At 53.2% G+C, this 15110-nt stretch overlaps 1 protein-coding gene across 1 annotated transcript in view; it reads right to left on the bottom strand.

The window, feature by feature from the left end:
• LOC134162348 (discoidin domain-containing receptor 2-like) overlaps positions 1–10562 on the bottom strand; it is a 59476-nt gene extending 48914 nt beyond the window's left edge. Inside the window, exon 1 of the mRNA XM_062616039.1 lies at positions 10507–10562. The gene's annotated coding sequence lies outside the window, so the exon portion shown is untranslated. The remainder of the gene's footprint in view (positions 1–10506) is intronic.
• Positions 10563–15110: the final 4548 nt, after the last annotated feature.

Below are 15110 nucleotides of genomic sequence, written 5' to 3'. Positions count from 1 at the left end.
ACCCACCCAGGGGCACTGCTGCTGGCTCCACACCACCGGACTCAATTGACACAGCGGACACTAACAGGAATACAACAGGAATCTCCAGAGCAGAAGGCAGTGCCAAGCAAGATGCCGATGAGCCCACGGGAGCTCTCATTCTCAGTGCCAGTGAAGGATGCACATTTCTCCCCATGGCATGAGGGGATGCAGAGTGCAGGGATACAGCCAGACTGGAATCCAGCAACGAGGCCTTGGCTAGGGAAGCTTCCACCTCCTCAGCAGCTCCTTCCATCTCAGCCATTTCCCTTCCAAGCAAGGCCTCCTGGCCTCAGTAAGCATAAGGGTGTTGCAATCTGCAGTTCTGTCTGAAGAAATCCAGCCCAGCCCAGACACAGCAGCAGGCCTCTGCTCTGGCCTGACTACGTGCCATTCATGGACACCCACTGAGTCCAGAAGCTTGTGGCATTGCCAAATCCAAGCTTACTTCTCAGATGTAGAGAGCTGTTGTGCTCCCATTAATGCTCCGGGCCACGCTGATGAGTGTGCCTGTTGGAGCACCCATCTCATGAGCTGGTGTTCCTTCTGAAAGGACTGCAGCAGACCCTGGGGAAAACCTTCTCCTCCCATTGCAAGAGGCTGAGGAGGGTCATTCTTTGAGCATGTGTGGCCTCAGCCTGGGCGCAGAGCTGCTCTGCCCCAGCCCACACTCAGCCTCAGGGCGAAGGATGCTCACAGAGCTCATCCTGCGCCTCCAGACAAACCCAGCTCTGGCTGGGCAAACACGCAGCTAATACTGAGGAGAAAACACCCATGTGCTCATTCCAACAACAGGACATGTTCACTGTAATAACCCTGTGCACACATAAGAAAACCACCTAACAGGGTCCTTGCCTTTTCCTGCAGAAACAGCACTTCGGGTCTGCCCATATTTCCCATCCTAGCATGGAAAAGACAGAAGGATTCAGATACATGTTACATTATTATCCCTACTGGGACATTTCCTAACGGTTCACTTCAATGTTTTTAAACCTGGAGGATGAAGTAATTCAAAGCTAAATGCATAGCCCACACTCAAAGGTGGCTCACTAGGTACAACTCTCAAGCAAAGCAAACAGAAGGTGATCCAACGTGGCACACTGCTCCATCCCTGGGTCCTTTCAAGAGATGGCTAGGCAAAGCCACAGCTGAGGTGATCCCAGGCTGGAGACAGTCCCACTTCTAGCAGGAGGTCAGGCTGAAGACCTCCACACGTTTTCCAACCAGTATTTCCATCATCTGTGACAGCAAATGAGAAGAGGCAGAATAATTATTGCCAAGTTTTACAAAAGGACATTGGGTTTCTCTGAAGCAATCTTTCTAGATTGTATCACAAGCTTGGTTAAGATGTCAGCACTGACACAATCAGTGTTTGTATGGACAGGGATACTGGAGTACCAGTCTCTGTGCCTTCATGTATTACACACGTCTCAAACGGTCAGTGCACTGCATCACGCTGTCCTTACACAAATTAACATCCACCATAAGCAGTTTCTTCTTGGCATTTCACTTCAGCTGAGCACTCAAACACAAAACCTTCCAATAATTCCAAGAATACAGGTAAAAAGCAAGACAGCCAATAGCTCTCGACGTTAGAAGGGACGAGAAAAATCATTTCCCACTCCAAGTCTTTACTCTAGGGAGGCCTCAGAGGCACTGCTGCTATTTGGTGTCCTTCCAGTGCTGGGAGGAGGCCAGAAAACGCTGTAGCAGACTGAACCACATCTAATCCCTGGTGGGTTCAGTCCTCAGAACGAAGGCAGCATGTTGTCTACATGAGGTGCTCTGTCTGGAGGGTGATGGGGTAGCAGAATCAGGCACCAAGATTGAAAAGGGTCGTGGGCCACCAGAGAAACTGCCACCAGTGCTGTTCCTCCCAACTCTGCCCATGGCACTTGCAAAGCCCCATTCGGCTTGTCCCAAAACATGGAAGAAAATATGAGATTGCTGCTAGCGACACACGTAGAATGGATGGAATCAAGCTGATGGAAAAGGGAAGGACCCTTTGGGAAGCTGGGTTGTTTGAATAATACCCATGGCAAATGCAAAACACATGCACTTAAAAACAGAGCTCATGAGATGAATTTGCGGCATTGAGACCCTTGTCCAGGGCAACAAGGAGGGAGCTCACAGCACAGCTAGCTCTGCTGAATCCCAGCGCACACAGCCAACCCCTCACCCCGAACAACAACATGGTGTTGGAGGCTCACGCTGCACGTGTTCCCACAAGCAGCCCCAGCTCAGCTCCACTAGAAACATAGAACTGGCAGATAAACACCCCTGGAAGATCACATTACCCAGCATGAAGATGTGAGAGCTTGTCAGGAACAGCAGAAACAGCCTGAGCTTAGTGAAAAGCACCCATTGTAGGATGATTTTCATATTGAATTGCAATACTCCAGCTATTCCTGCTACAGCGTATTACTGTTTGTACTTTACCTTCGGACAGGCAGAAACAAAGCACAAGTGAAATAACAGCAGGGATACATGGACCACAAAACCTGACTCTTGGCTAGTTTAGCTCTCTGTAAGAAGGCAATATGAAGACTGATGCCACTACCAAAGGATACATGCAACAAACATGCCCAGATTCATAGAATCATAGCATCAGCCAGGTTAGAAGAGACCTTTAAGCCCACCCAGTCCAACCCTTACCCCAGCACTGCCAAGGCCACCACTAACCCATGGCACTGAGGCCTCATCTCCACGCTGTGTGAACACTTGCAGGGACGGTGACTGCAGCCCTGCCCTGGGCAGCCTGTTCCAATGCCTGAGCACCCTCTGGGGCAGGAATTGTTCCTCAGCTCCATCTAAACCTGCCCTGGGGCAGCTTGAGGCCGTTTCCTCTTGTCCCATCCCTTGTTCCTTGGGAGCAGAGCCCAGCCCCTCCTGGCTCCATCCTCCTGTCAGGCACTTGTAGGCAGCGATCAGGTCCCCCCTGAGCCTTCTCTTCTCCAGACTGAACCCCCCAGGTCCCTCAGCCGTTCCCCATCACACTTGTGCTCCAGGCCCTGCACCAGCTCCATTGCCCTTCTCTGGCCCCGCTCCAGCACCTCAATGTCTCTCTTGGAGTGAGGGGCCCAGAACTGAATTCTCATCCTCCAAGGAAAAGCTGCAGACACCATGTGCTCTGCAGGCTCTGTCTCTGTAATTGCTCATTCTTCAGCTCTTCATTACTGATGGGTGGGATGTTTTTACACCTTAAATGTTATTCCCAGAGAAACTAAACTTCACTTCTCATTTTCACTGCAGAAATTCATCTGGTTGGAAGAAAACACCCCACCCTATTCTTCTGGCCTCCAAGCTGAAGCTGCCAGACTCAGGACATAGGACAGTCCTGGGGAAGAAACACAACTGTTTGCTTTGTTTCTGTCCCTCCTCTTGTGCTCTGCCCTCCCTTCCATCCCCCATGGCATGTATGAGCTGATCATCTATCATCTCCTGACAGGAGCTGACTTGTTTCAGGTTCATCAGGCACCAGAGCTCTGCACTGCAGATCCTCACAGACAGATTTGGGCACAGTACCCAAGCATCAAGAAGGGGAAGTCAAATCAGGTCAGGAGAGCATCATCCATGCTGGGAGCCCTTCCAAGCAAACACCCAGAGAGCTGCTGCATTAGGAGCGGACAGGCCCCACATCCAAATTTTGGAACAGCTCCACCCAGTTTAATTCCTTGGTCATGCATTCTGCAAGCATTAGTTCTGAGTGGGCTGGGGCTTCAGCAGCTCCATACTTGAAGCTTCATGGACAAAACAAGGTTTAGGCAGCGCTCTTCAGAGCACAGATCATCACCTCCCATGTGTACGCACTGCTCGACCCAACCAATGGCCTTGACATCAGCCCATCTCCAGGTGGACACACAGCCCATGACCAGACCCAGCAGGATCCCATCCAGGAGCAGAATGAGATGGCTGAGCTGCTACAGAAAATATACCACTTCACTGCAGCCGTAGTTACACCACTTGACAGCAGCAAGTATTTTACCAGCCCCTTTCATTAAAACAAGAATCCTGGAATTACGAGCCAGTGAGTAAGGGCATGCAACAAAAGCAATTTACTTCACAACTATCTAGGGAATAAAATAACACAATATAGAAAGTAGGTATTTTAACTTGCATTGTACTACACATTAAAAAGTGTATAGGCCTTGACAGAGCCACAGACTGGTTTATGTTGGAAGGGACCTTAAAGCTCCTCCAGCTCCAACCCCTGCCATAGGCAGGGACACCTTCCACTGGAGCAGCTTGCTCCAAGCCCCTGTGTCCAACCTGGCCTTGAACACGGCCAGGGATGGGGCAGCCACAGCTTCTCTGGGCACCCTGTGCCAGTGCCTCAGCACCCTCACGGGGAAGAGCTTCTGCCTAAAAGCTCATCTCAGTCTCCTCTTTCAGCTTGAAGTTTGATGAGGCTATAGATCCTCTAGATTCCACTTAGGTGTGCCTGACTTTGCACCTCTACAAAACACCTGTGTGAAATTATTCATTGTAAAGAGCTTCTGATAAACATGAAGATTGCTTTATTGAGAAATATAAAGGAATGCTTTAGCAACAGGAAAAAGAAATTCCAACAAGCCTGTGCTCCCCTGTAAGATTTGCTCCTGGTTTCAGGAAGCAAGCTCACAGAATGAGGCTCTGCTACAGGCAGAACACTGCTGTGCAGTGGTAGGAGGTTTTAACACATCTTGCTTTATCCATTCCCGTCTCTAAGTTGCATAAAAGGTTGGTGGATTTCAAGTATTCCCTGCCTGGTCTGACTCCAATTTCTATTTTTAGTTTTTTAAGGAGAGCTTGGGAACAAGTGGCTCCTATTTCCATAATCAATATTAGTAAAATTCCCTCCTCCCCCCTATTTGCTTTTGCATAACTAACACCTTCTCAATTTGGAAGAAGTAATTTTAGGCACAAGGAGTTCCCGGCATCAGGAAGGTGCCTTTTACCTGGCCTGTGAGAACGGGCTGTACTTTCAAACTACTGGCAGCAGTTTTTAGGCTCACTGTGCTGCGAATACCACCCAGCATCACCTTAGAACAGCTTTGCTTAATTTTCAGGATTCCTAAAGGAGGATTGTACTTACTTTGGAAGAAGCAGCCTTTCCATTAAGGACACCTGAACCCAGGTGCCATCAAGAGAAATGGAAAACAGCAGTGAGAGGGACCAGAGACCGGTGGGATCCTCTGCAGCAGAACATTAACATCAAGTCCTCCCTGCTCTGAACGTTCTTATGTATCAACAGAAAAAATATCAATTCTACATAAATTCCTTTGCTGAAGCCAGCAGAAAAACGTCTGTGGAATTAAGATGAGAGCCTTCCCTCGCCTGGGCTTATCCCAACACCACACACACTAAAGAGAGAAACAGAGCTAAGGAAAGATGAAATACTTCCTTGCTGTCTCCTGTTGCTGTCGAAGCAACAGGACCCAGCACTTGAGAGCATCCCTTGGTATTCTTTACATCCAGAAAGCTCACGGAACAAAAGCTGCCCCCCAGACAGATGCTTTCACAGTGTCTAGTGTTCTGTATGTGCCATGAGGACACCGGGCATGTGACTTGCGTGTTAAAGCTTTCTGGCTCGCCAGTCTAAGCTGAGATTCTTTCCCTGCAAAACACACTGCATGATCTCATCTGCAAGCAATCAGCCTGAGAAATCAGCTTGTTAAAGGAAGCTTCTAGGAAAGGAGAGATGTCTCTGGAGACTTTGGGGGCCTATATAAATTTTAAGCAGTTTGTTAAACCCCAGCTGCTCTTCCCCCCATTGGGGTCACACAACCAAGAAGCCATTTCTCCTCCCACACAGCTCCAGACAGGAGGACACTTTGCCAGCACCTAACTGGAGCATCACGTTTTCATTCCCCACAGCCTGAAAGCGCTCACATTTTCACACAAACTCATTTTAAGCAGGCGCTGGAAGAAGTGCAAGAACAAACTCAGAGCTGCAAAGGTTGAAGAGCAGCCGGAAAAGCAATCCCTTAAACACACAGCAGTGGGGACCTGCATGTGTAAGAGTATTTTCTTCACGTCTGGAGAGGTATTTCAGCATTTCCCTGTAATTATCACTTGAACCCTATCTGCACCCAAAGAGAGAACTAACCAGTACAACAGGAGCTCTGAAGAGAAGTAAGAGAACAATAAGCTCCTTTGAAAGACAGCTTTACCCTGAGATTGCTTAAAGGGATGTCACAGGATTTTACCCAAGTTTCTGGTGATGCTACAGCAGCATCCAGAAGCCTCCCCATGCTACTTCCCCACAATGCAGCACCTTTTCCCTTCTGGTGAAAACCATGGGGAAGTGTGAGTGCTGTAGAGAGTGCAGGAAATGAAGTGCAATATTTAATATCCAGATGACACTGTTGTTCTCTGCAGGGCCAGCTGCACCTCGCTCCTTTAGGAGTACTGTGATGAGTAGAACAAGCAACACCGCTCTTGTGCCTGCAAACTCACATTCACATCCCCTGAGCATTCAGAAGGGATACCAGCACTCCTGCACCCCAAAAAGGAAGATCAGATCCTGATCCTGCCTGCCTTCCCTTTCTCCCACGCAAGCTGCCCCGCACTGCACTAGCTGCTCTCAACAGCATCTCCCAGGCAACCTTTTCTCAGCTGCCCCTAGTTGGTCATTCAAGTGCTGTGAAAGGCTTCCCTTAAAATTCTTGCATAGAAATCACTGTTTAACATTCAACACACACCACAGCAGGAAGACAAAAACTCTAGCCTGCCTCTAGCAAAAGAGATGGGGAGGATTGAACCCCTGGCTCTTCCCAGCCATAGATTATTCCAAGTGAAGGGGTTATTCACCACTTCCAGCACCCATTTTCAGCTCAACTTGCAAAGTAACTTACAAAACAGGCTTGGAGCAACCTGGTCTAGTGGTAGGCGTCCCTGCCCATGGCAGGGGGTTGGAACTGGATGAGCGTTAAGGTCCCTTCCAACACAAACTGTTCTATGATCAGCGTGGAAAGGCAATGCACTGATCACCATGGGATCATGTTAACCACATGGGGTCTCCCTCAATTTCCATCTTTACTAAAGCTATGTACTAAAAAACAGTTTCCACACCTCAACCCATAGCTCTTGAACTCACTATGAGAATCATGAAGGGCTTTGCCCGTAAAATGCAGAACGACAGAGGCATGGTGGAACTGTTCTGGTGGCACCTTCTAGCTCCGTATGTGAGACTGCATCTCAGCAATTTAAGATGTTGCCCTAAAGCAGCTTTTTGCTGTGTCTTTAAGAAACACATAGCTCTGTTCAACTGCAAATGTTCAGGCTAAACATGTTAAAAGTGAAGAAAAAGCCTTTGTTTTTACTCCTAAACCAAGCTCCTAATCCTAACTAGATTAAGATCAGACACCTCCCCAAACACAAGTCAACTGCTAAAAACAAGGTACAGGGCAACAGCCCCCAAAACCTGGGAAACCACAGCTCAGAAAATGCAAAGCATAAAGGGGTGAACAATATTGCAGGGCTCAGCTGCCACCTCCTAATGGTGTCGCTTCTCAAGCGGATCATGAGGAAGCAGCAAAAGGAGACTTTCCAGCTCAAGTTCCAACTCTTCTTAAAAATCAGTTTATAAGCACTAAAATAAACAGAGTAAGAACAACTGTGCAGGAACTGGGGACCTGCAGAAACAGCTGCAGTGTAAGAGCAGCTCGGGCAACGTCTGGCAAACAGCAGCAGATACAAAGGGCCCAAGGGGACAGCAGGATATTTGGGGAATGAAATGGTGAATGTCACCTCCAGGCTTCTCGAGAAACTACCTAAAGCTGATCCAGCCAGGGCTTGCAGGCAGAAGCAGTGCTCCCAGCTGGTGCTGTTTACCACTGGGGTGGGTATTTGCTCCTTGTTGGATTCACCTCGCTCCCAAATTCCTCTTTTCCCAGATGCCCAGGGCTGTCCCACACCATCACCAGGGTGGGCACACTGCTCTTTGCCTGGTCTCCCACTCAGCAGGGCTCTAGCCTGTCCGTTACCCAAAAGCCTTCTCATGGGACACTGCTGGTCCCCCTCAGGCACAGACCCCCCACTGCAGCCAAACTCCCCAGTGAACAGCCACCAAGGGAAGGAAGGGCAGGAAACCCAAGCAGAGCACTCCAAGACACCGGTTCTTGACCATTTCACCTGGCTGGACACCTTCAGAAGAACAGCAGCCAAGTACCCACATCAGATGGTGCAGAACTGCAGCAGCAAGCAGAAGAAAAGCCACCCAGAGTGCTGCTGCCACTGTACCATTGGGCTCCAGCCCAGAGAGCTTCCTGAGTGGCCAAACCCTGGGGAGTTTTCTGATGCCTTCTCACTGACTGTTTAGAGCTGAAAGATCCCTATCTTCGCTCAGTGTTACTCAAGGAGCTACCTCAAGCCTCAACAAGACAGCCACATGCTATCTGCTGCAAAGCTTTCAATTACACCCAGTTCCAGTTGCTCTTGGCTCTCTGTCCCTCACCACAGACCTGCGCTGCCCATGGCCAGGCTTGTTGCTGTGCACAAAAACCAAGCTCAGGAAAGATGCAACAAATAAAAGTCTTCCTGGAGAGAAAACTGAATGAGGAAGATGAAAGCTCCTGGGAAAGGTAAGGAGGCAGCGCTGGGGGAGGAGACAGATCACCTGGGTGATCCCCATGGGGTGCAAAAGGACAGAACACCAAAGGGTCACACTTCCAAACGCTGAAGATGCTGCAATCTTCAGCATCAAGCAACTAGTAGCAGGCAACTACAACCATCAGAAGACCACAACTCGCCAACAGCAAAAGTGAGCTCACACGCCCTGACATCTGCCCAGGGGACAGCACACACCTGCCGAACAGATTTCAGTCTTCAAATACAATTACTTTCCTCAATTATACCCCAGAGGCCAGAGCCTGCAGCGCAGCAAGCCCCAGGTGGCAGAGCGGGTAATCCACGGAGAGCTCCTCCTGCTTCCCACAGCCACATTACCCAGACCAGCAGGTTAAATGGGAATTGAAGCCTCTCTAACGGTATGGTCCACAGGGAGAAGGCAGGAGCAGCTGATGGAAGAGCTGTGAGGCCTCTCTGCACACACCACCCCCCCCACACACACACTGCAGAACTGCTGCTGCTTTTTCTGTTTTAAAGACCTTTTCTCAGTTGAAGAGCAAAGCAAGAGCTCAGCATTTTAAACTGGAGCGTTTCAAAGTGCTGGTTTATCTTTTGACTTCAAAAGAGAAATTGACAAAAAATCTCAGTCCCTCAGAACATTTTGCCTCCAACAAAGCAAATTGCCCTGAGCTCCCCTTGATCACTTTTTCTTTCCTCTCCCCTTTGGCTTACAGGATTCCACTAGAGGAGCTGACACAAAGTCATCTTGGATTCTCATATTTTATCCTTTCCCAATCCCCCCACTCCTTAACTAGGGAACATTTAGAAGCCAGACAAGCCAAAGAAACAGAAATCCAGCACATCCAGCACAAAAAGGAAGCAAAGCACCAAGCAGCAAGAAATTGGAGTAGTATTAACCAGAAAAGGCCAAAATAAAAGTTTAAAAGCAGTTTTCCCACGGACATCTGATTAGGAATACAAAGGCTCGTTCTTTCATAAAAGGGGAGAAAAATCCCAAACGAGAGCACCAGCCAGCATGAGGGTCTGACTCTCAAGCTGGAGGAAAACTGGACCTCAGGACCTGAGCACAACTAACACCGTAAGCAGTGAAGTTTACTCCCTCCTGCCCACTTCCTCCTACTTCTCACAGTCCCAGCAGCTGCTGGTAGGTCCACAAAGAACACAGAATCAACCAGGTTGGAAGATCTATGTAAGATCAAGCCCAAGCACTGCCACGGCCACCACTGCCCCATGGCACTGAGGCCTCGTCTCCACGCTGTGTGAACACTTGCAGGGACGGTGACTGCAGCCCTGCCCTGGGCAGCCTGTTCCAATGCCAAGCGCGCACCCGGCTGCGGGAAACAGAACCAGGCGGCTCCGTGCGTTCGCTGCGGGCCGGGCCCGGGCCGTGCCCCGCTGCAAGGGACAGCGATGCCGGTGGAGAGCGGGAGGCACGATCGGCATCGCCGTGACTCCACCTGCGAAGAGAGCCCGGCAGGAGCGGTGCCGGAGCCTTGAAAGGCCCAAGGAAGTCAGCACCGCCGGTACCGGTGGCCGGAGCGGTGCCCGCCCTCGCACACCGAGCAGCGCTCAACAGGTCCGCGGGCTCTGCACACACACACCCCCTCCCCGAGCACGCCCGACCCGCCGCGGCCCAACACAACGCGGGGTCCGCGGGACCCCTCCTCCGCGAGCAGCCTCGGCCCGCAGGGTCCCCGCCGAGCGCTCCCCGCCCGGGTCCCCAGCGCCCACCGGGCACCGCCAGCCCCGCCGCGGTACCCGACCGGCGCCCGGGAGCGGCCCCGAGCTCCTCCCGCACTTGCGGCCCGCGGGGCACCCGGCGGGCGGGGCGGAGCCGGCGCCCCGGGCAGCGCCTCCCCCGGTGGCGGCGGCGGGCGGGGTGGGACCGGGCTAGGCCGGGCGAGGCGCGGCGCTTACCTGAGAGAGCGGGCGGCGGGCGGCGGGCGGCAGCGCGGACCCCTTCCGGCCGCCGGGCGGGCGAGGGCGGGGGCGGCGGCGGCCTCGCCGCTCTTAAAGCGACAGCGCCCCGGGGGCACGGAGGGAGGCGTCGCTATGGCAACGCGGCGCGGAGGGAAGGAGCGCGGCCTGCGCTCAGCGCCGTGTCCTGCGGGTGGCCGGGGGCCGCCATGGCCCCGAGCTTCCCGTGTGCCTCGGGGCTGTGCCATGTCCTCGTGTGCCTCAGGGCTGTGCCATGTCCCCATGTGCCTCGGGGCTGTGCCATGTCCTCGTGTGCCTCGGGGCTGTGCCATGTCCCTGTGTGCCTCGGGGCTGTGCCATGTCCTCGTGTTCCTCAGGGCTGTGCCATGTCCCTGTGTGCCTCGGGGCTGTGCCATGTCCCTGTGTGCCTCGGGGCTGTGCCATGTCCCTGTGTGCCTCGGGGCTGTGCCACCATGTCCCCATGTGCCTCAAGGCTGGGCTGCCATGTCCTCGTGTGCCTCGGGGCTGTGCCATGTCCCCATGTGCCTCAATGTTGTACCACCATGTCCCCATGTGCCTCAGGGCTGTGCCATGTCCCCATGTGCCTCAGGGCTGTGCCATGTCCCCATGTGCCTCAGGGCTGTGCCATGTCCCTGTGTGCCTCAGGGCTGTGCCATGTCCCCATGTGCTCAAGGTTGTGCCACCGTCCCCATGTGCCTTGGGGCTGTGCCACCATGTCCCCATGTGCCTGTTTGGCTGCCCCATGTGCCCCCACCATGTGTGTGCCTCAGGGCTGTGCCACCATGTCCCCGTGTGCCTCAGGGCTGTGCCATGTCCTCGTGTTCCTCAGGGCTGTGCCATGTCCCCATGTGCCTCGGGGCTGTGCCATGTCCCCATGTGCTTCAGGGCTGTGCCATGTCCTCGTGTTCCTCAGGGCTGTGCCATGTCCCCATGTGCCTCAAGGTTGTGCCACCATGTCCCCATGTGCCTCAAGGTTGTGCCACCATGTCCCCATGTGCCTCAGGGCTGTGCCACCATGTCCCCATGTGCCTCGGGGCTGTGCCACCATGTCCCCATGTGCCTCAGGGCCCCACCATGTCCCTCTGTATTCAGGACTGAGTCATGTTCCTGTAACCCCACAGCTACCTCAGGGCTGTGCCTCCCCGTCCCCATGTGCCTCATGGCCCCGCCATGTTCCCGGGTGACCCCCATGCCCCAGGGCCATGCCCTGTCCCCATGTCCTCCTGCTGCACCTCATGGCCCCGCCATGTTCCAGGTTACCTCATGTACCTCAGGCCCTGCCCTGTCCCACCGTTCCCCCACACACCCCAGCTCACTGCCATGTGTCCGAGCCCCCACTGCACCCCTGCTGCTCCCCAGTCACTGCCTGCCCCAGGACACCGCCATAGCCCCCAGGGTCCCATCCTGCTGTGCTGCAGCCAGTCCCAAAGCACCATCCCAGAGCTGTGATGGCGCTCGGTGGTGCTGGGCTGGCACATGGTGGTGGTGGCCAGGCACAGGGGCTCCATGAGCATGGCCCATCCCACGCACGCCTCTTTATAACAACCTTGGCATCGTCGCAGCTGGTTGTCAGCACTGGCACAGGCTGCCCAGGGCAGTGCTGGAGTCACCGGCCCTGCGGGGGTTCCAAAGATGCGCAGATGTGGCCCTCGGTGCCTTGGCTCAGTGGTGGCCTTGGCAGTGCTGGGGAACGGTTGGAGCCAACGATCCTGAAGGTCTTTTCCAACCTAAACCATCCTGGGACTCGATTCTGCTTTTAACAGCGATTCCAATGGAGATGGACCCTTCCTGGGGCTGTCCAGGCACTTGGCCACAAACAAGCTGAAGGAAGCAAAGGCAAGCGGGAAACTCCCCCGAGCAGAAGGAAAGGAAGGAAAACGCTGGTTACCAGGGAAAGGTTGTCCCAGAGGAGACTTTCAGTACGTCAGGTGAAAACAGAGCCAGAACCTTGGCCTGGTGGCCAGAACAGAGCGGCAGTCTCTGAGTGTAAAGTACATGGACTCTTTGAAGGCTCGTTTAAGAGCAAACAGCAGTGAGGAGCATGGCTTTGCTCCGGGAAGCAGAACACTGGCTGTCAGTGTAATCCCCTGCTCCTTGCCATCAACCTTTCTGTCTCCCATAAAGAATTTTCACTCTTTTTTTTTGCCATGTGTGTGAACACAAACCAGTTTCATGGCTTTTAGCTCTGCTGAGTAGCTAACACCATTAGGCAAGGAGAAGTGCAGACCTCCGTATGTGCTGCTCATTGATTTATTGATTTATTGTTTCCCTTGACTTTTGTCTTCATTCTAAGCCTTATTTACAGCAGTCTTTTCAGGCTCCCCCTTTTTTCAGGCAGCCGGTTGTGCAGAGGAGCAGTGCAGCAGGTAATACCCAGGGGAGGCAGTGAAGCAAAGAAAACGTTGCCGTGTTTTTCCCCATTACACTCCCGAGACATCCTCAGTCCAGCTCGGAGAGAGCCCGGGGGTGAATAACACACCCAGTGAAACCAGCTGTGTTTATGATTCCCTGGCATGCCTCCACAGGGAGCAGCATCCGTGCCCTTGTGTTGCAGGGAGGGGGAGCGGTGCTGGCTCCGGGAGTCAAAACCTGCCACGGAGCTGTTATGGACCATCCTCTTCAGCTCCCTCAAGAGCTGCTGAGCCCTGGGTCCGCTCTACACAGGGGATCAAGTGCTCATGTTGTGGGACCAGGGAAGCACGGCTCCTTTGAGGAGCATCTTTGGAGTCCTGCATCTCCCAGCGTGCCTGCTCCCGTAGGACACCTCTGTAGTGCTAAATGCAGCAGCTCCTGGGGATGCTGCTGGGCACAGGAATGTCATCAAGAGTAACAACAAGCTGCCAGAATGGTCCCTGGCCTGGGTTTGGGGTCGTGCATCTGCCTTGCTTCTCAGGGACTGTTCCAGGCTGGGATCATGGTGGGAATGTCCAAGGGCTGCTCCCAGTGCACATCTGGATGCTGTTTGCTTGAAAGCCAAGAGATTTTACTGTCAGGGCAGTGAGCTGGAGCAAAGGACTCTGTGCTCAGTGGCAGGACTGGGGGCCTGTGGAGTAGAAGGGTGCTGGGGCTGAGGTGGCCTGAGGAGGCTTGGATAAAGAAAGGTTGAGGGGAGGAGTGTCATGAGGAGAAGGGGCTGGGGCTGTAGCATGGATCAGGAAGGCTCTGGAGCATGCACAATGGGAGCGCTGGGAGAGGAAGGAGTGAAACAGGCTCTGGCCCAAGGACTGCAGGTGAGAGTGGAGGCCGCAGGGGCAATAGAGCTGGGTGCAAGGGGCTCCCCCACAGAAAGGCAGCTGCTAGCAGGAGCCACAAGGCTTTTGCGGGGCTGGGAATGCAGGACTGGGTCCTGACATGTCCCTGCTACAGAGCCTGTCTGGATACGCTGCTCTGCCAATCGCACACATTATACCTGCAGGGCACTGCAGGGCTCAAAGCCATCCTGCTGGGCTGCTTCCTCACCTGGTACACACAGCCCTAACCTGCCCTGGTGATGGGTAGGGCTGGGAACAGTCACAACAGGGCTGGTCGACAGCACTCCCAGCACCATGCTGTGGAGCAGGGACATGCGCTCCTAGGAGTGTCCTTCACTCCTGCCCTCGGCCTGGGCTGGTCCTGTCCGTGTCACACTGTGCCAAAAGCAATGTTGGAGCAAACAGGAATGTTAGAGAGGGGAGCAGGGGCTGCCCATGACATGAAACTCCAGACTTGGCACAACACCCTTCTTGTGACAGTCCTCCTTGTATTTAGCTCGTTCAAGTTACCAGGTCTGAAGTGAATTTTCAGTGGTTACAGCTGCCAGTATCTGGCTTGGAAGTTGCTTGGTGGCAGCCTCTGTTACACTTACGTTACCGCACACCTCAGCTCACCATCCTGTGCTGCGTGGAACAACGAAACCTCTCACCCGTAACTCACCTCATCCCTGATGGGGGTTTATATTTAAGGTGTCTGTACCTATTTTGCTGAGCTATGCCCCAGCAAGGTGGGGTTTCTGACACATTCTCTTTTCCCACCGCGTCGGCTCTCTGCAAGGCACTGACAGCATCCTCGGCACTGCTAGGTGCGCCATTGCAGCTCCGTGCCTGGATGGCTGAAGCACTGGAGGCCGCTCGCTGCCTTGTGCGTGCTGCTCAGCTTCTGTCTCTGCTGCCCTCCCGTGGTGTTTTGGGATATGCTGGGCTTTCAGGAAGCTCCTGCTCACCGAGCTTGCAATCAACTGAAGGGTTTCATCACCGACACCGTTGTTAAAAGATCTTTCAACAGTGTAATTCCAACAGTTCACAAGACTTCACATTCAGTTATTCCTTCTGACTGCATGTTTTCCCTTCCCTGTGATTGCATGTTTTCCCTGCCTTCACAAGCGATGTGGAGCCCCTCTGAAAGGCTCATCCTGGACCACCATTCACAGAAGTCCTGTCCCAGCTGCTCCTTACTCCACGCACATGCACAGATTGCTCCTTTGGAGTTTTTTCCTAGTAGAAATGAAGCAGCTAAATTCTGTCGGTGATTCAGCTTTTTCAGCTGCATGTTTTTGAGATAAGCAGGTCTGTTTGGGATTGCTGTGGGCTACAGCTCCCTGCTCCTCT

The sequence above is a fragment of the Pezoporus occidentalis genome, unplaced genomic scaffold (genome assembly GCF_034315485.1).
Source record: "Pezoporus occidentalis ecotype Australia unplaced genomic scaffold, CSIRO_AGI_Poc_V1 ctg187, whole genome shotgun sequence".
NCBI lineage: Eukaryota > Metazoa > Chordata > Aves > Psittaciformes > Psittacidae > Pezoporus > Pezoporus occidentalis.
Note: the sequence above shows the minus strand (reverse complement) of the source record. Positions and strands in the feature narration are given on the sequence as shown.